The sequence below is a fragment of the Cynara cardunculus genome (genome assembly GCF_001531365.2).
Source record: "Cynara cardunculus var. scolymus isolate 2C chromosome LG 13, CcrdV1, whole genome shotgun sequence".
Lineage (NCBI taxonomy): Eukaryota > Viridiplantae > Streptophyta > Magnoliopsida > Asterales > Asteraceae > Cynara > Cynara cardunculus.
Window position 1 is genome coordinate 40,560,668 of NC_037540.1, and position 20,753 is coordinate 40,581,420.

At 34.0% G+C, this 20,753-nt stretch overlaps 1 pseudogene; it reads left to right on the top strand.

The window, feature by feature from the left end:
- Positions 1-5,712: 5,712 nt before the first annotated feature.
- Positions 5,713-15,512, top strand: LOC112525052 (annotated as a pseudogene).
- Positions 15,513-20,753: the final 5,241 nt, after the last annotated feature.

The window sequence follows — 20,753 nt, forward strand, 5'->3', positions numbered from 1 at the left end:
TTCTAAAATTCTTTGAATGTTGCACCATAGGTCTCCCTTAACCATTCAGCACCCTAATTTCATTGTAAACAATCATCAAACAATTATATTTCATTTCGCACTATATCATGAGAGTCTCTTAATCATTCTGCACCAAACCATTCAGCAACTATCAAACAGCCCCTAAATAAAATGTATATATAAACATCATGAGTGAAACATGATCATGGTCTAAATAAACCTCTTGAAATAACGATCGATAACTCATACATGTCCAGATACTATCAGATTTAGAAGAAGACAAGGTTCGGACATTTGCAAGGGACAATTTCGGACGTCGTTATTGCCTCGAGATTTAAGAAATCTTTGCATATAAATAGAAAAAAAATTCCGAAGTTTGGGATAAGTGTTTGCCAAACTTGAAAAACTCAGTAATACTCCAAATTGCATAAAACATCAGTTATATCTCTGAGAGATTTTCATATTCCACTACAATAAAACTGATTTTATAGGATGTCTAAAATGTAAATGCGTCTTAAACAAATATTTATAGGACACAAGTTTATAGAACCAAACCAAAAAACGTCTTATCTAAAAAATTTACAATAAGTTTATAAGACGTTTTTAGGTGTTTTAACAAATTTATGAAGACGCTTTTAAAATAAAGTATCGTATTAACTATTTTATAGAACACTATTTGAAATAATGTTCTATAAAAAGATGGGTTTATAGGACACTTTTGAAAAGTGTCTTATAAAATAGCTAATAAGACACTTTATTTTAAAAACGTCATAAAAAACTTGTTAAAACGCCTAAAAACGTTCTATAAACTTATTGTAACACTTTTAGATAGAACGATCTACGGTTTGGTTATATAAGCCTAATTTCTATAAACTACTCTATTAAGACACTTTTAAAATATTGGCATCTTATAAGGCCAGTTTTATTGTAGTGTTCGTACATTCATCCATATTGAAATTGAAATATAAATCACTCGTGCTCTTTGTTGATATTGATTACCGTTGCGACTTATTTTGAGTGAGTATTGTCATTAAATTCATAGAAATAAGAATGTGTCGTACAAAACTGGTCTGTATTCTATCATTAACGAACATCAGATATCAGATCAACGTGTTTGAAAATGGACCTGAAAAAGTGAAGTAGTCAAACTGGTGAACCATTCTACATTAATTGTTCATTTCTATATTTCCTCGAACTTTTACAACTCCACACGTTTGTGTCTGAAATGCAAACCTTGTAAAAAAACCGAACTGATTATGCCAACCTTCCTTCCAAGGTTACCACAAACTGTATCTAAGAAATACCCAGGTGTAGATAGCTGATTCAAACATGAAAATCTTAAAACAGTACAACAGTTAATTTATGACTCGAGTCGTTTCAGTTAAATATCTGAAAAATGTTATATTATTGTAGATGACCAAGTATCTGATGAGCACTAGATGGTATATATTCTAAAAAAAACTATCTATGACTGTTTTTATGTACATGAAAAGCTGATGCGTGTTTGTAATTGTCTGGTAGATTCGTGAATAACTGTTAACTTTACAGGCAAAGCAATTCCTTCTTTGGCAAGTTTTCAATTATCTTCGGTAAGGACAAATGAAGATGTTGTAAAAAAGATACCCGTGAATCCACTTGTTGAAGTTAAAGGCTTTCAAGTTGATGTGGATTTTCCTATATCGGAGGGAGCAATGGGTAGTGTCAGCAAAAAATGGAAAAAAGATACCAGATTTATTGACTTCAATCAGATATTTTAGGATCATGTAAAGCACTTTGAACGAAAACTTAACATGCACCATTGGTGTTTTTACCAGTATAAGATATGTTTTCGTAAAGCATGAATATAATATATAACGTGACATAAAGTGACTTATTCAGTGCTTCAAAAGAAGTGGTAACACAGAAAAAAAAATGAAATTGAAATAAAAACGAAACTGATAAGAGGATTATTCTGACTCAGTGGTTGAGAATGATGAAACAAGTAATTATTTTGATAAGTGTTAAATATTTGGGAATGAAAGAATTGATCTTAGCCCTTCATACAGTCAAGAATTGTCGTTTTTACTGGTCAAAATTTGTCACTATGCAAAAAATGAAGGGGGGTACTTTCATAACTTTTACAAATAGGCAGCAAACGGGTTCGTATATGAACCCGTGTAATTTACATATGAACTATTTTAACTGATTCACATATCAACTCGTATGATTCGTATATGAATTAATTAACTGATTCACATATGAACATATAGTTCATATGTGAATCACACGGATTCACATATAAACCCGTTTACCGGCTATTTATAAAAGTTACGAAACTATTCATCTCTCTTCCACATACACACGCAAGGAATTATCCAGTGTTTTACAGTCAAATCCGTAAATGTTGATCAGATCAAAAGATAAGATCACTTATTTATTTATCAAATACTTACTGCTTCTCATATGAACATTTTCATACACACACACACACACACACACACATATATATATATATATATATATTCACTTACAAAATCGTAGGTTCAAAAGTCACTTGTTTTCATTTTTTTGACGTTAATATAAAATCACATGTGATTTTGTACATTAACCATCGGGTTTTTTTTACATGTATTCTTTTAAAGAAAAAAATAAACTGAAATAAAAAAATCTCCTCTTAGGCATTTCGGTGATGCCACGTGTCCCAAAAATGCTCGTCATTTCTACTCTCCAAACTTCCTTCTTTTCTAAGGGGTGTTTGGGATTGTTTATTTAAAACAACTTATGCTTTCTTTTAAAGTGTTTATCAAATTATGTGGTATAAAATCGGAGTTTTATAAAAAGTGTTTGGATTAGCTTATGACGGTAGCAAAACGTAATAAGCTGATAAGTTGTTTTTTAGTGTTCAGCAAATTTTGCTTATACATGTAAAATGATCAAAAGGACATTCTTTTGTATTGCCAATCAATGAACATACGTAGCATAATTGAAACCATTCCTCTCGTCTTCACTGTTCATCTCCTATGTCGCAGATTCTTTTTTCTTCTTCTGCCACCGGCGATGGCCCAAGTCGGCGGCAGACCATTCCTCTCGTCTCCACGATTTCAATTTCTTTCTCTCATTACGCTAGGGTTTTCCTTGCATCGTATGATTTCGATTTCTGTAGGTCGATTTCGATTTCCATTTTGATTTCGATTTTTATAGATGAAGGTCGATTTCGATTTCCGTAGGTCGATTTCTATTTTCGTTTCATCTAACTCTGAAGTTCAAACTGAAGGCTTGCAATCATGATTCCATAATATCAAACCCCATGCTCATAAACACATAAACAACTCAAATATTTTTTGAATTATTGAGCTGATGCTCGTTTACAGGCTCGAAAGCGGTAACTTTTATATTTTTACCGTAAGATTTATTAAAATATGAACATGTTTGGCTCAAAAAATAGTATGCTTGAATGGCTGGACTCGACTCGACTCAAAAAGTTTAATCGAGTTTCTGAATGAGCCGAGTCGAACATTGGTGCTATGAAGCTCAGCTCGTTAAGTTAAACAAGTTCTATTTTATGTTCGAGGTCGACTCGAGCTTGAGAAATATTAAGTTCGAGTTCGAGATAAACGAGCTCGAGCTCAAGTAGCTTGTTAAAAACTTGAATCGTTTACACCCCAACCACAAGTGTTCTTTACAAATTGTAGGGACGATTACGAAAATTCAAATTCTGGTATCCATCGGCGTTCAACAAAGCCTTGATGAAGCTAGTGACTGAACGGTTGATTAAGCCCGGAATGCAAATTGCAAAAAAATGTCAGGGACTACCTCTTTCGGTGATCGTCATGACAGGATACGACGGAGGAGCTTGTAATGCTGGAATACAGCATTACGAGCAAAGATTTTCGGGAAAAAATTGCTTGTGTACTTCATATACATGATCGTACTTCATATACATGAATATACGAGCAGAATGGGCTTAATGTTACCTGTTTCGGCCATGAATGTACTGATCATCACTTAGATTGAAGTCTTCACTAAAAGCACAGTAGCATTAACACTGGCAAATAAAAAAATATTCGGTTTTCAAAATGTCTCATTAAATTTTTTAAAAATAATGAAATCTGAATATTTTTTATTTAATGAACGTTTTTCATGCATAAAACGTTCCGAAATATTGTGAAATTTTTTGTTGGCCATTATTGAACATGAAATTAGTTTCATTACTCAATGTACATATATTTTTTCAATGAAATGGAACACAGATTTCATATTCTGCTACTTTTAAAATTCATATTTTTATAAAATATAATGGTAAAAAATAATAAAACATATTAATAGTAAAACATTTATATTAAAAACAAATGATTTACCTTCTTCTATATGAAACGTTTCCATTATTACATTTCCAAAATTAACAGTATTTATTACCCTCCAATATTAGGGATTTTACAGATTTGCCCTTTTTTAATTAAAAATTAAACTTTTATTATTTTTTTCTGATATAAATTCATTTAATCTTGACCATTGATCAAGAAAATGGATGGATGAGATTGATTTATAAGATTTTCATATATATATATATATATATATATATAGTTTGTTTCAAATACAACCCGTCGCATTTGTACAACCAATATAACCCAATAAATTGAGATATTTATGGAAATTATGAGAGTTCATTTTTTATGATTTGAATATTTATGGAAGATGAATATGGTTCATTAATTATGATCAATACTTTATATTAGGAAACAATCAAAACTTCTATGAAATCACATATTAATCAAATAAAATGGACGATTGAAATTGAGTTGTATGGTAGCGTTTGGTACGCAGACTAGACGGGACAGGACGGAACGGGACAGGACAGGACGGGACAGAACGGTACGGGACAGAACGGGATGGGACAAGACTAATTGTCTGTCCTATGTTTGGTACGACCAGGACAGAACATGACAAAACTGTTAAAATGACAATATTATCCCTAAATGTTGTTCAATGTTATTTTATATCAATGTTATTTTAAATCATTGTTACATTGGGCTACCCATAGTAATCATCCAAATAACGAACAAAAGCTAAAAGTACAAACAGGCTTCAACATGCCGAATTTTTTTTTCTATCAAAAGTTAAATAAGAAATTATTGAGAAGTTAAATCAGAATTAAGCAATTTAAGTCACAAAGTTAAAATCCTTTACAATTTCAAGAAGATTGAATTGGCATTTTGGCAGCGTCATTGACTAACAAGAATAACTGATGATTCAACCAAAAAAACTTGAGGAAATACAAGAAGAAAAGTCAAAAATAAAAGGGTAACATAGTCATTTTATATTTAGTCTCATGTTGTTCCACTTTTTTTGTTGGAACAAAAAATATCAAGTTTTGTCCCATGAAATTTAAAAATAGTTCCATCTTGTCCTATGCATTTTCTGTCTATGGCATGCCAAACATGAGACTATTTTTTTTGTTTCGTCCCGTCCCATGTCGTCTGCATACCAAACGCACCCTATTGATTGTACAAATATAAAGGGTTGTATAATAACCAACCTATATATATATATATATATATATGAAGTACATAACCATGAAGAAGACCACTTACCATTATTAAATCAAAATGAGGTGGTCATTCTTCAAATATTTAACTATTCTTCGTGATACACGAGAATATGCTTCCAGCTATTCATCAAAATCAACCAATACTTCAATGGTTTGGACACAACCCAACAACAACTTGATACAAGATGGCATATGCAGGTCTCCAGATGTTGATGGACAACTTGAAGAAGCTCATCCATGGCCGCCATCATCCACTCATCAACTATCATCCAATGATTTCATCTGAAAGACCTCGATTCCAACTACTTCATCAAGAGCTTGCCTCCATCGTCCAAACCCTTTTCAGTATCCATCACCTACACGAGATCCAAGAAGTTATAAATCTCAAGAGAAGGTTCCAAGATGCAGCAGAAGAAGCACAAGATATCATTGATCTGTTTGTATCTGCTGTTCACTTCAGAAACAGACGATTTCCCCCTAAAATTGATGTCTCTAAAACCTCCCTGGATCTTGAGAAGGTACTGAAATCTATCAAGTCTATCAAGGTGGAACTCATGACAATCAACATCGGTAATATGAAGATGGGTTCATCTTCAAGAATCAACCACATCAGAACCCAATCTGTTGCTGTTGCTGCTGCCTCTGGGACTTCTTACACCACAAATCCTTTGGGAACGAAGAAACCATCGGAAGAAATTATCGTGGGACTTGATCATGACGTTGAGATCATACGGGATAAACTTAGTGAAGATACTAAGCGACTGGGAGTCGTCTCTATTGTTGGTATGGGGGGACTCGGTAAGACTACCCTCGCTACCAAAGTATTCAATGATGGTTTTGTTGTGTATCATTTCCATGTCCGTGCATGGGTCACTGTTTCTCAAACATATAGAAAACAAGATTTGTTGATTCAAATTCTGACATCCATCGGTGTTCAACAAGACCTTGAAAAAGACAATGACTCTAAACTTCGTGAGAAGTTGCACAAGATACTAATAGGTAGGAGATATTTGATTGTGATTGATGATATCTGGAGCATTGAGGCTTGGGATGACTTCAAATTGTTTTTTCCCCATGAGAACACCAGAAGTAGAATTCTGCTCACAAGTCGCCTCAATGAAGTTGCTTTGCATGCAGACCCACATGCGTTTGTCTACTCCTTGCCTTATTTGATAGAGCAACAAAGCTGGGAGCTACTGAAACAGAAAGTGTTCCATGGTGATGAGTGTCCTGAATGGTTGATTGAACCCGGAAGGCAAATTGCAAAAAAATGTCAAGGTCTACCCTTTTCAGTTGGTATCATGGCAGGAGTTCTAGCAAAAGAACCGATGAGCAAAGATTTGTGGGAAAGAACTGTTTGCAGCATCGGTTCGTACGTTGTAAATGACCAGAAAGGAAACCTGGAAACACTAGCTTTAAGTTACCATCATTTACCTGATCACTTGAGAGAGTGCTTTCTTTATCTAGGAGGCTTCCCAGAAGACTTTAAGTTCGTTGTAGAAAGGTTGATATGGTTATGGGTAGCTGAGGGATTTATCGAAGAAGCTAGAAATCAAAGCTTGGAGGATACTGCAAAGGCTTACCTTATGGATCTAATCAACAGAAATCTTGTTATCGTTGCAGAAAGGAAGTTTAACGGTGATGTGAAAGCTTGTAAACTCCATGATCTTGTGAGGGAACTATGCCTGCAAAAAGCAAAAGAAGAAAGATTCTGCCTTAGAATAGATTCTCCGCCATTGTCTTCTCAACTTCTTGAAGTTATTACATATAAGCAACGTCGCGTGTTCACAAATCAAGATATCAGCAATTTGAACATTGTTGATTCCCCCACCCGAACCACTCGTTCGCTTTTGTGCTTTCATAAGGACATATGCTCGGTTGAAGCCGTTGCACGTTCCTTTGTGCTTCTTAGGGTGTTAGATCTACAAAAATGTCGATTGCATGATTTTCCACAGGGGTTAGCATTATTAGTCCACCTAAGGTACCTTGCTATTTGTTATTCATCTGAATTCCCATACTCGATATGCAAATTAAGGAGCCTTCAAACCCTCATTCTTCGATCAGATTATGTTTGGTCTATGCATTTACCTCGTAATATACAAGATTTGGTAAATCTGAGGCATTTGTGGACCGACAGGTTTTATCTTCCTTGCATTGGAAAACCAATGAATTTGCAATCCATTTCGTATCTGGTGCTCAAAGATGGGATTGATAATGTTCAGAAATGTTTTCCCCGTATCAAGAAGCTTGCGTTAACTTGTTTAAAGGACGACGAATATCACTTTGAATTACTCCGTTACCTTGAATCCTTGAAGTTAAGGGGGGTAGGCATGCCACATAATCGCATTTCGTTCCCTGCAACTCTGAAAAAACTCACACTCGTAAGATGTTTTCTACCATGGAGCCATATGTCGATCATTCAATCGTTACCTAACTTGGAGGTTCTCAAACTAAAGAGATATGCATTTCAGGAAACTGCCATTATGGAAAGATGGTGGCATGAATCTGAATAGTGGGATGCAAGTGAGCAGCAGTTTCGACAACTAAAATTCTTGATGCTTGACAGGTTACATATCAGACACTGGGAAGCCTCTAGTACAAGCTTCCCATGTCTCAAACGATTAGCATTACGGCACTGCGAATGTCTTAAAGAAATCCCCCTTGAAATAGGGGAAATCGCAACGCTTGAGCTTATTGAAACTGACAGCAGCAGCAAGTCTGTTGTAAAATCTCTCGAAAGAATTCAGCAAGAACAACACGATGTGGGAAACGATAAGTTGAAGATCACTCTTGATGGAATGGACTTATCGTTTTACTCGTCTCTGTCGGAGCTTGTAAAATCGGAATTGGAATTCATTAAGTTAATGGTGAGTTTCAAGTTTTAACTTCAAAATTACAAGCATGCACCTCGAGACCATAGACCCATAGAAGATTATGGGATGCTTTGAGAAGATGTGGTCGATTATGGTGGTGGGCTCCCTTTAGCACTTAAAGTTCTACGTTCTTTTCTATGTGATAAAGACATGAAGGAACGAATGAGTGCCTTCGTCAGACTAAAAGAGATGTTAAAAGTCATTCACTTTCCAATCTTGACTAGTTAGCATGTTACTAATTAAACTTTGAAATCCTTGTTTGTTAATGTTTGACAGATAAGGGTAGATCTTGTAAGAGGCTGAAAGATATTGCTGATAACAATCCATGTGGACTGCGCCTCACTTTATCGTAAAACCAGAGGGTAGCGGAGTCCTAGTAATGAAACTTCAAGGGACTTTCTTGACAAATCTAATTCATATATAAAGGGTGCTCTAGTCGGTGTAGCTCATAACACACAGCTCATTTTTCTCAAAATCTCTCTCACCTACTCAAGAAACCATCTCTATTTTGCTCTCGGTTATTCATAATAGATCGACCTTCGATCTTTATAAGTCTACATATTGAGTTAGTGTTTCTTGTTCCTTTATTCTTTAGATCTAATGGTGTTAGATATTTTAGATGATATATTTGTAATCGGTATAGATTTGTTTCGATTATTGTAAAGTTCTATGTATTTTCAATATTAAAATGTTTAAAAGTTTAGAAAATAGCATGGTATCAGAGCATTACGCTTGCCTCTGTGTTTATTTTTCTTCTTAGATACATGACTGGTTCGAATCTTAATGTTTGGTGTGCCGTATACCATCATACAACAGATTCATCCATGATATATGTTGTCTCTTCATCTTCTTGTTATTCTGTGTTCCAGAAGTGATTGTTAGGGTGTGTACCATCTTTTTTTTTGTCCCCTTTCAAGATCTGGTTCGTTGGTTGTTTCGTTTACGATCTGTTGCTTCTTCATTTTCTGGCTTTCGGTTTGCTCCAGAAGTGATTGTAAGGGTGAGTACCCTTCTTCTTGGTCCCCTTTCAGGATCTGGTCTGGTTTATGTGTTGGCTTGAGGATCTGGTCCTTCTCCAGATTCGGCTCATACATATTTTTTCTTATCTTGTTATTGTTAAGGATCTGAGTCCTTATTTCCAGATCTGATGAAAATGCATGCTTATATCTCTGAAAATTGCTGAGGATCTGTGTCCACATTCCAGATCCATTTATAGTACATGTATATTTTGCTTTTCCAGATCTGTGTTTCCTTTCGATTCATTTGTTCGTAACTGTATTTCTTTTTCTTTTTTTGTTATATGTTACTGTTATGCTTTGTAAGTCAAGATCTGGTACATTTCAGATCTGGCATTAATCGTTACATTAACTTTTTTCATTTGTTCAGGTACATTCTGGAACTCTCTCTGATAAGTTCGCTTATTTCTTTCCTTAATAAGTTTGTTTTTCATCTGGTTGTTACTATCTGGCTTTATTTTATCCTTTAATTCTGTTAAAAAATTCTGCGGTAAGTTTGTCCCTGTGTTTCTTGTGTGCCTCTGTTTTTTTGTGAGAAACTGTCTTGTTGGCTTGACCTAACACAATAAAGTGTTTTAGGAATCCTGCCTTTAAGCATTTCAGTTTCTGTTTTCGTGTGTGTGTTCCTCTTTGCTTATGGAATCTCCTCTTGTCATCGCTAGTTCGTCAAGTCCAATGGAATCTAGAGTCACAAAATTAGACTTTGGAGACCCACTGTATTTGCACCCTAGCGATACCAGTGGAGGCTCTATTCTATCTTTCAAGCTAAGCGAAACTGAGAACTATCGTGTGTGGTCGTGTGCTATGATCTTAGCTCTAGAGACTAAGAATAAAATTGGTTTTATTGACAGCTCTTGTCCTCGTCCTCAAAATGATCCTAGTCTTGAAAAACAGTGGGATCGATGTAATTCGGTTGTCCTGTCATGGATCCTAAGCTCCATGACAGAGGATTTATTTCTAGGACAGGTTTTTTCAAAATTATCCTCTCAAATATGGGAGGAATTAAAGGAAACATACGATAAGGTGGATGGGTCGGTGACTTTTAATCTTTACCAAAAAAATAAATTCTCTAAATCAAAATAGTATGTCTGTTTCAGAATATTACCATAAGTTGAATTCCCTTTGGAAGCAGTTTGATGCCCTAATAAAGCTTCCATCCTGTACATGCAATGTTTCACATGATTTTTTAAAACATAGTCAGCTCATAAAACTAATGCAATTTCTTATGGGTCTTGATGATGTTTACCAGCCTATTAGAAGCAATATTTTAACTAGAGATCCTCTCCCTTCCGTTAAAACTGTTTTTTCCCTTGTGTCTAGGGAGGAATCTCATAGAGGTGCTAACTCTGGTCAAAATCGTTCTAAAACTCAAAACTCAGCCTTTTTTAGCAAAAGTTTTGAAAATAAAAAAAGACCAGGAAGGGGTTCAAACAATCTTGTTTGCAAACATTGTGGGAACACCGAGCATACTATTGAGCGTTGCTACAAACTTATAGGTTTTCCAAAAGATTTTCCGAACCGACCCAGTACTCAATTTCAATCCCAAAATTCAAAACCTCAAAATCAAAGTTTTAGACCCTCTGTTGGAAATGTTTCCATCCCTGACTCTGTTTCTCCAAAGTCATCTTTTATCTTTTCTGAAGAACAGGTAGCTAAGATTTTGAATTTAATCAATCCTAAAACTACCTCTGAATGGGCTTCTGCCAATATGGCAGGTATGTTTCAAAATTCCCTTTCTGGTTGGATAATTGATTCGGGAGCCAATCAACACATGACTTCAAATTCTTTAAACTTAGAAAATGTTGTTGATGTCACAGATTTAAATCTTAAAGTTAGTCACCCTAATGGTACTAAGGCTAAGATAAATAAAATTGGTAATTTGAAGTTATCTAACAATGTGACTCTATTTGATGTTCTTGTTGTCCCTGAATTTAACGTAAACCTTTTATCTGTCCATAAGCTCGCCAGAGATAGTAAAGTTTGCATAAATTTTGATGAAACAAAATGTTATGTTCAGGACTATCTGCAGAAGAACATTGTGGGGATTGGTAGACAGGATGGAGGGCTATATTTTTTTGATCAGCATCATGTCAATAATGTTTCTTTCACTTTAAATGATTGTGGTATGGTCTGTTTTGTCTCATCTCAATTATGGCATAGCAGACTTGGTCACCCTGCTGATCAAGTTTTGTATGTTTTAAAGGACAAATTAAAAATTGGAAATGAAAATATCGGTCCTTGTGAAATATGCCATAAGGCAAAACAAACGCGTGAGAAATTTCCCATTAGTGTTCATAAGTCCAGATGTTTAGGTGAACTTGTTCACTTAGACGTATGGGGTCCTTATCACATCCAGAGCAGAGAAGGATATAAATTCTTCTTAACTGTGGTTGATGATTATACTCGTGTTGTGTGGGTCTATCTTTTGAAGGGCAAACATGAGGTTAGTGATCACATTGAGAATTTTTGTAATTTGTTGCTTACTCAGTTTGGTAAAAATGTTAAAAGTGTTTAGGAGTGACAATAGGAATGAATTCACCAACCAAAGGTTGAGTAAATTCTTTGAGTCGAAAGGTATTATCCACCAAACTTCTTGTGTCTATACACCCCAGCAGAATGGGGTGGTTGAGCGTAAGCATAGACACCTGCTTGATGTTGTCAGGGCTCTTTTGTTTCAGGCTGGAGTCCCTCTTAATATGTGCACTGAGTGTGTCTTGACTGCTACTTATCTGATAAATCGAACCCCTACTTCTCTTTTAAATGGTAAGAGTCCATACGAGCTTATTTACGGTTTTCAGCCAGTTCTTACTCATTTACGTAATTTTGGATGTCTCTGCTTTGTGCATATACCTAATGTTTCTGATAAATTCTCCCCCAAGTCTGAAAAATGCATTTTATTGGGATATGCAAATTCGAAAAAAGGTTATAGGCTATATATTCTAGAAACCAAGAAAATTATTTTTTCCAGAGATGTAAAATTTTGTGATAATGTTTTTCCATTCAAAATGAGTAATGAGGAAGCTGGTTTGGTTGGAAATAAAACTGTTGATAATTTGAATTTCTTTGATTCCATTCCTAGATCTTCTAATGAGTTTGATGTAATGGGACCCAATGATGATAATAATAGACCTTCTGCGGGGGATACGAATAGTCGAAATATTGTTAGTAACAGTGACCGAAGAGAACTTGGTAGCCTATCTAGAACTGATGATAATCAGCCGCTAGGCAGCTCTGAAGTTCATGTTAACCAATATTTTCCTCAAGAGGATGATTCTTGTAGAGTTACCAGCCGGCAGCCTTTGGGTGGCCCTAGACTGGTTGCCAGTTCCCCTCGTGATGCTGTGTTGCCTTCTGAAACTCTTGATGATAGATTAGGTCATATATCTGAGGGTACACAACCCCAAGCTCAAACTCTTAGAAGATTTTCTAGACCCAGTAATTTTCCTAGGAAATCTGATGATTTTGTCATTGAAGGAAAAGTTAAGTATGGTATTGAAAGGGTTGTCAACTATTCTTGTCTTTCTTCAGATAATTTTTGTTTTGTTTCAAATTTGAATAAATCTGTTGAGCCTAAGTCGTTTAAAGATGCTTGTAATGATCAAAATTGGTTAAATGCGATGAATGAGGAAATGGAGACCCTTCATAGGAATGGGACTTGGTTTATTACTAACTTACCTAGAAATAGAAAAGTCATAGGTTGCAAATGGGTTTATAAAATCAAATATAAGTCCAATGGTGAGATCGAAAGGTACAAAGCAAGACTAGTGGCTAAGGGGTACTCTCAAAGAGAAGGTCTTGACTATGATGAGACTTTCTCTCCAGTAGTCAAAATGGTTACTGTTAGATGTATTATTGCCCTTGTTGTTCAGTTTAAATGGCCTTTATTCCAATTAGATGTCAACAATGCTTTTCTTTATGGGGACCTGGTAGAGGATGTTTATATGTCTCTTCCTGAAGGTTACTATGATTCTAGTGATAAAAGGGTTTGTAAACTAGTTAAGTCGTTATATGGCTTAAAACAAGCTCTGAGGCAATTGTATGCCAAGTTATCGTCCTGTTTAATTGAAAATGGTTTTGTGCAAAGCATATCTGATTATTCTTTGTTCACTAAACATGTTGAATCATGTGTTTCTCATTCTTCTTGTATATGTAGATGATATTGTTATCACAGGAAACAGTGTGGTGGAAATTAATATGTTTAAGGAGTACTTAAAGAGTAAGTTTTTAATTAAAGATCTAGGCAAATTAAAAAAAAAATTAGGAATTGAGATTCTAGATTGCATTAATGGTGTTTGTATGTCCCAGAGGAAATATTGTTTGGAATTATTAAATGATTTTGGATATTTGGGATGCAAACCTTCTAGTACTCCTATGGATGTTAATTTGGTAATATCTGATTCAAGCAATTCAAAGGATTCTCTTTTGTCCGATTGTTCTGGTTATCAAAGGTTAATAGGTAGGTTAATTTACCTTCTTGCAACCCGTCCTGATATTGCATTTGCTGTTCATTGTTTGAGTCAGTTTATGCATGCTCCTAGACAATCACATTTAAATCTTGCCTTAAGAATTCTCAGGTATCTTAAATCATCACATGGAAAAGGAGTTAGTCTAACAAGGTCAGATCTGTTTAATCTTTCTGCTTTTGTAGACGCTGATTGGGGTAAGTGTTTATCCTCTAGACGCTCTGTCACAAGTTATTGTTTATTCCTTGGAAATTCTCTTATTTCTTGGAAGAGTAAGAAACAGAATACTGTTTCACGCTCTTCTGCTGAATCAGAATACAGAGCCATGGCTTCTGTATCATGTGAAATTGTCTGGGTTTTAAAAATCTTGACTGATTTAAATGTTAACAATCTTCTTCCTGTAAATCTGTTTTGTGATAACAAATCTGCTATTCAAATCGCCAATAATCATGTTTTTCATGAAAGAACTAAGCACATTGAAATTGATATTCATTATATTCGTGAAAAAATCAGTAGAGGTGTTTTGAAAATTGTTAAAATTCACTCATCTGAACAAACAGCAGATGTCTTAACTAAGGCGCTTAGTGTTAATCTTCATAATTACATGTGTTCAAAGTTAAAAATGATAGACTTGTTTAAAAGTCAAGATTGAGGGCGGGTGTTAAAAGTCATTCACTTTCCAATCTTGACTAGTTAGCATGTTACTAATTAAACTTTGAAATCCTTGTTTGTTAATGTTTGACAGATAAGGGTAGATCTTGTAAGAGGCTGAAAGATATTGCTGATAACAATCCATGTGGACTGCGCCTCACTTTATCGTAAAACCAGAGGGTAGCGGAGTCCTAGTAATGAAACTTCAAGGGACTTTCTTGACAAATCTAATTCATATATAAAGGGTGCTCTAGTCGGTGTAGCTCATAACACACAGCTCATTTTTCTCAAAATCTCTCTCACCTACTCAAGAAACCATCTCTATTTTGCTCTCGGTTATTCATAATAGATCGACCTTCGATCTTTATAAGTCTACATATTGAGTTAGTGTTTCTTGTTCCTTTATTCTTTAGATCTAATGGTGTTAGATATTTTAGATGATATATTTGTAATCGGTATAGATCTGTTTCGATTATTGTAAAGTTCTATGTGTTTTCAATATTAAAATATTTAAAAGTTTAGAAAATAACAAGAGATCCCATTGTAGAAAGGCTAAAAATTAGCTCCGATGGATTTAAACCCATGGAGAAGAGTTGTTCCCAAATATTGCATGTTTTTTAGTGCTTGATGCTTGTGGTTTTCACCCATCATAGTGAGTGGTAACCGGAGTGATCAAAAGTGTAATTAGCTCAAAATATGGACGAGCATTAATAGTTTGTGGGAGACACGTGGACGAAAATTATAATTTACTCTAAAAAATATTAAGCTCATAATACTTTGTTTTTAATAAACTAATATATGTACCTGCATAATGCACATGATATAAATTTTCTACATTGTTGTCATCAATACAGGATTACCAGTAGATGATTTTGTTATAACGTTAAAGATACCAGTAGATGGTTTTGTTATACCGTTAAAGATACCAGTAGATGGTTTTGTTATACCGTTAAAGATACCAGTAGAAATTCAAGTACTTTGAACACTGCTACTGTACTGTACCTAGTTATGTACTCGTACGATGCAGTGTGACATAAGGTCTTTTTTCTTTAAATAAAAATTTAATGCAACTCTTCATTAAAAAAGATAATCATAAATTTATATTTGAATAAAATAAATTATAATCATTTATAATAATACACATATATACATAATGACATTATGTATGTCTACAAAAATAAAGGTTAATTAAAAAAACATACAAAACATTAGAATGATGTCATGACTATTGGGTAAGGGTAGTATTGACAACTTTGCAATTTAGAACTTCGTTTGGAAGCGTTTTTCTGAATACAATAAGAACTCTGATGGTAAATGTCATCATTCTTTTCTTCTCGATAAGTACATGTCTAAGTAAACAATCAAAATACTGGATGAGAGCGTTGCATTCTAACACGTGAAAATGCAATAGCGACAACGAACATGATTAGAGAGTGAGTAATTCATCCATGTTCCTTTTTATGCTTCAATTGCGTAGAGCATTGTACTCTTCTGTTGGTCCCTTGAGGGTCTACAAGAATAGTAAAACAATTTGTAGAAGGAGGGAGAATGAATACAAACACAATATTTTCAAATTTAAAATATATATTGATAAAGAAGATCAATACAGATTTTATAAGATTGTTTGCGGAAAGATAAGGTGATAAAAACCTATCTAAACAATCTTTAGTTACACACGAAATCTTAGCAAATACAAGAAAAGAAATGTTGTAGAGAAAATCATTTACTTAAGCTAGAAAATGCTTGAAGTAAGAATTAGGGTTAGAGAGTGAGTTGCGCGCACTCTGCATGGAGAAGAAACACTTCTATTTATACCCAGTACATTAAATGTTCATTTAATACAATATGGTAGGATTAGAGTGTGTGTCAAGCCTTAAGAGGAATGTTTGTCCTTTTATATAGTGAATAGTATAAAAAGCACTATTCATGAGCAGACATCCTTACCTGAAGTTGGTGGACAATAGAGTCGACTAGTCGGCTCCGTATCGTACCAACTTTCATAAGGGTATGGTTTGTCCTTTGTGTGCATAAGGACAAGACAACAACAATCGTGCTAAGCAAGCTTCCTTTGATCGCTGAATGCTGAAATGACCTGAAGGTCTCTTCATCATTCGCTGAAGCTTGAGTAGTCTTCACACATATGTAGACAAGCTTGTAATCACTGAATACCGCTTCAGATCATGTACTCGCCAGTCTCTAATTTTCAGTTTCTGTCTTCAACGTTTGCTGAAGGTTCTTTGGTGTGAGTGTTGTCTTCTTGAAATATTGTCGTCTCTGATAGATTTACAATGCAAGTTCTTCAGCGATCACTGAACATACTCAGTGAAGATAGTTGGAACTGAAAAGACAAAAACATAAATACAACGTATGAGTGAAAAGGGATTATCATCAAATCACTGAGAGAGATGATCAACATCTTCACAATATATGCTATTATTAGATCTGTGTAATTCACAATATCTTCTTGGGTAGGCGATTGTGATTTTGACATTTTAAATGGATGAATTTCTCTCTTTCTTCGGGATCCTTTTGAGGCTTTTGGGAAGGGTTTTTATTGTTGTGATATCGTTTGCTAAGGCTGCCATGAACTTATCTTCATTGTAAAGGTAAATAAAACTCTTAAACTGTGTACTACATATAACATCGAAAGTCTATGTTCAATATTTGTGGGATATGCACCTTCAACCTATTTAATAGTAAACCTCTCAATGCAATTATACAGATTCACGTAACATAAACAATCGGTAAAGTTAGGTTAACATGGAATCATAAGTGAAAAAACCTAAAATTTGTTTGAGAAAACTCTTGTAGACGTTTCACATCATCAAACTGTTTGTAATACTTCTAATAAAATTTCCACTAAACAATAATGTTAAATCCACAAATGCAGTGCATGCACGCAGATGAAGCTCTATAAAAGGTCCACCAAACAGTAATGTCATATTCACAAGTGCAGTGCATGCACGCAGATGAATCTTGACGGATGTCGAGTCCACCAAATAATAAATTCCAACTACAAGCTAATTACAACCAAAATTGTAATAGCGGTAAGTCGGGTCAAATCCACAGGGACTCGGTTTAACGTACTATGTGTAGAAAAATCAAATACAATAGTGACAACTTAAAAGTAATTACAAAAGGGGGGGTTGGATTTGATTAATTTGACTAAACATGCGAAAAAAAGTAATTGTAGACGATTGGAATAAAAATAAACTCGACTTTGGATTATAAATGCAACTCTATTCACGAATTGTTATCATTGACGATGTATAAGGCGACCGCACATACTTACCCGGTTCTAATTGTTAAAGAGCTCTAACAATCAATTCCAACATACATAACTTTTGAGAGGAACAAGCTCTCCTCTCATACTTTATTATGCAATTGACCTCAAATAAGCTCTTAAGAGCCAAATTGATACTAGCATGAAGAATCAATGGAACCCGAGTCGAAAAAATTAACACACGAGCTTGGTTAATCTAAATCTTCCGTTTCACCTAATTTCATAACAAAAGATAGGAATTTTCTACAAAACCTATTTTGTTTATTTGTCATCAAAATTAGTTTACTAAACAATTACGGATTTAGGAAACCAAAATAACCATAATCGATTTCCACACAATTGATCAGAAAGCATGAAATTCAATTTTATAAGCTATTAAGTTCAGAAATTAGGTGAATAATCAAAGTGAGATAGTAGTACATCATCTCAAACAACTAGTAAAAATAGAACTTGCAAATACTAAGCAATCCATTGTTGTCTTCCTCCCGTCTTCTCCAATCGATCGCACCTACTGTTGCTCTCCGCTTTCGCCTCCGTCTTTTCAATCGAACCCGACCACTACTGTCTCCTTCTCGCCTCTTATAATGAACCAACCCCTCTTGTCTTCGATCACCCTCCTCTCCCCTCCAATCAATCCCACGACTTCTCCCAATCGAACCCACGTCCTCGCTCCCTCGATCGCCCACGAACAGAAGTCGTCTCCTCCTCTATCGAAACTGCATCAGGCCGATCCAAAATGTGGAGAGGATATGGGCTCTCTTTGGGATTTTTTAAGAACGTTTGAGAAAATATGCTTCATATTCACGCCATTTAAATTCGTATGCCCAGTCCAAAACCCATTTCATAAGTATGCTCAACCTCATATTCCTTCAGAAAACTATGTTGACCTTGTAACAATTTCGAAATATGTTCTGTTTGTATTAAAATCCATCCTTTTTTTGCACCTATCAAAGACCAATCAATAACTAAATTAAAGAGGTTCTATAAGCTATATAAACATTACAATATATACTAGATTCATTATAAAAACATGTTTCAATATAAGCTTATCAAATCTCTAAGTGGAAACCCTTGATATAAAATCAAAATCTTGGAACTCCAACTCTCTATGTCCCCAAATCTTCAAATTAAGTTAACAAAATATAAAAACCGACATTTGAAATCTAAAGACTAGTAACAAACCTAACTAAGCAAGAAAAAAACAAACGCAATTTAAGAACAAACCTGAGATCGAAGCAATAAGTGTGGAACCGGGACTGTGGTTTATGGTCGTCGTGACAGGTAATATGCAGGAGATGGTCGGTGGTGGCGGTGGCCTCCTCACCGGTGCTACAGATGGCCAAGAAGGAATAGTTCCTAGTCGATTTTGTCAGATGGGAGGGGGATCGCAATTTCTGAATGGGGAAACCAGTAAGAAGGAGGGTTTCTTTTAACCTAGTCAATAAAAATCGTTTTTGACTATTAACTTCATAGAAGTCGTCAGGTCGCCATTGTAGGGGTGAACAACCGTTAGGAATTGCGGTGAGAGAAGACGATCGAGTAGGGGATGAGGGTGGTTGCACAGGAAGTAGGTGTTGTAGGTTATGAGTTTTGAAACCTGTACAATAAGCTAACAATTAATACTTTTTGAAAATTTTAGTAGGGAGGAGAATAGTTGGATTTGCAGATAGAAGCTTTAAAATATGTACATCAAGTTTGATAGGTAATACCTCTTAAAAATATCAAGATAACCGTAAATGCCATTTTAAAAAATAGTGCAGATAAATATGAATATAAAATGAAAAAATATTTGATATTAGGTTCATTTTGAAGGTACTGATGAGACCATTATTTAGAAATGTATTTTTTTAATGTATTTTAGTTTATATATGCGATTATTTATATTGATATGATAATTGTGTAAAATAAAAAATGAAAAGATGAGGGATATAAAATAATTAAATAACTAATTATAAGGATACAAAATATAATTTAAAATTTAAAAATGATTTATTTTTAATATTATTTTAAGATATTTAAATTTGTAAATTATACCTCTTAATTTTTTATAACAAGTTTTTAACAACTTTAATAGTATTAGAAGGGTACTCGAGCAATGCAGCGAGATATATTTTGATATTAATATTTCGATTTTTTTTTTTTTTGGTCTTTGTTGATATTATAATATGGATTTATGTGATTTTGAGTAAGCAATAATGTTTTTTTATTAAAATATAAATTTGAAGATATCATAAAAATTAAAAATATATATATAAGTTCTCATTTTTTATATAAATTCTTTAATTCAATTTTTTTATTATAATTTAATTTATGTTTATTGACGAAGTAATTTGTTTTTGATTTAATAATACAATTTTTATAAAGATAATAACTAAGTATTCTGTTAGGAAACTCAATAATTATCATAATTATATTGTAGATGTATTTGAAATGAGAATTATCATGTATTTGATTATATTTATCTACATTTAGTTACACAAATTTAAATATGAAGCTTAATTAGTTGTACTTATACATAAATTATTTATAATATTGAATTTTAAGTAATATGCATTAATAGCTAGTACCTCATGTATAAACAATGGGTTTTAAGAGTGTTTCTCAAGTGTTTATCTATACTACTTTATAAACAAAATTTGTCAAAAGTCTTAAAAACAATATTTAATGCACAAAGTATTTATACTATCTTATTAAGCAAATTTAACAAAAGTCTTAAAGTCTTAAAATATTAAATGACCAAAATACCCTTTATACTCACTTTTTTACTTTTCACTTTTTCACCCCTTCCTCTCCTCACATACATTCACCCTCTTTTAAATTTACATTTTATACTCCTATAATTAATTTATTTTACGTCATTTACTTTTAAATGTTTTATTTTAAACATTTATCAAATTAACATACATAATCGTATATCAATTAAAACATGTTTAAAAAATA